Source organism: Triticum dicoccoides, chromosome 3B (assembly GCF_002162155.2).
Source record: "Triticum dicoccoides isolate Atlit2015 ecotype Zavitan chromosome 3B, WEW_v2.0, whole genome shotgun sequence".
Lineage (NCBI taxonomy): Eukaryota > Viridiplantae > Streptophyta > Magnoliopsida > Poales > Poaceae > Triticum > Triticum dicoccoides.
Window position 1 is genome coordinate 6,662,231 of NC_041385.1, and position 1,551 is coordinate 6,663,781.

Below are 1,551 nucleotides of genomic sequence, written 5' to 3' on the forward strand. Positions count from 1 at the left end.
TCCTCCTCCGGTGCCCGCCTCGCCATGCCCCGGCTCGCTATTCACGCACGTCATGAACCTGCTCTCCCGTTTACTCCACCACAACGTCATCCACCTCTTCAGCTACTGTGCCCGTGGCGCCGACGAGAAACTCATCATCTATGAGTACGCCCCCCAAACATGAGGGTCGACAAGATTCTCTTGTCCGCGGCATAGGAGGTGTTTGTTAAGATGCCAGAGAGAGAGAGAGAGAGAGAGAGAGAGAGAGAGAGAGAGAGAGGAGGGGAAGGAAGAAGGAGGTTGATGTTGTGCATTGCTCAATGCAGGGGCGGGGGTTATCCTCCTTTAGAAGAAAAAACCTGACATAACTGTCAACTTAAGGACCTAAATAAACGGAATTGACTTTTCTGCCACGTCAGCCTTGACGGGTGGGTCACACCTGTCATAAACATGCTTAAATCGTCTAAACCGGCGACTATCCGAAAGTGGTAGTTTTTTTCCAAGAAAAAAAGCTTCAAGTGGTTGCTTTTTGTTGTGGTTCTGAAGGTGGTAGTTCTGTAGGACACAAGCCCTGACGTGGTAGTTTTTTAATTAAACACTCCTACTACTTAGCTTGTGACCTAAATAACGTCATGTATTCCTTACGGAGGTAGTAGTAGTAAAGAGGTACATGGACTATATCAATTTTATGCATCAACTCACCACATGAATGCAGCAGGCGCCAGACCGACACCACACGACGCGAACATGACGGAAGGAACAATGAATGAATGAAACCTCTTCCCGCTTATTATTCAAATGAGGAAATAACAACGCTTGATTTGAATACAAACTAAACAACGACTGACAACCGGGAAATTAACAAACCTAAACGTGTAACGGTAACAAACAATGGAAAGCGCGGGAGCACACGCAGTGCAATTAATATTACGACGGCCCAAGGCGCCGCCGTGTTAGCTAGCAGTTGTCGACGTCGACGAGCTGGCCAGAGATAACCACCTTATTGACCTCGAAGTGCGAGATTTGATCATTGACTCCGCTGACTTGGACGTACTGGCAGAACCTCTGTTCCGGAAAATTGCTTGCAAAAAGGGTGAAGACGAGGCGGCACGGCTGCAAACATTCCTGGTTCGTGAAGGTGAAGGTGCCTTCGCTGTGCTCGTCGAACCTGTCACCCGCGGTCAAGCGTACGCGGTCCTGGTTGTACAACTCAAGGTAGGCACCTGCCCCTGTACCTGTGAAGGTAGAAACAAAGCCATCCGTCCTGACCTGGACACGGTAGTTGCAATCTCCGTTGGTGGTGCCAGCGAGGAAGGCGGCGACCAGAAGGAGGAGGGCGAGCTTGGCCATGGCCATGGTGGTGGGTGGCTACCTGCGGTTGCTACTAGGATCGATATGCTGATGAATCAGGTGGGCAGTGTGTGTGCTGTGCTCTCCAGCTTTCCACGGTGTGCTGCATTTATAGGGAGGGTCTCTGGCCAGCTGACTTGCATCGGCACACCTCGCGCAGCTCATGTGCGGTTTATGCGTCGGTGGCTCCTTCCACCATTGCTGGCATCATCGCGTCGGTCA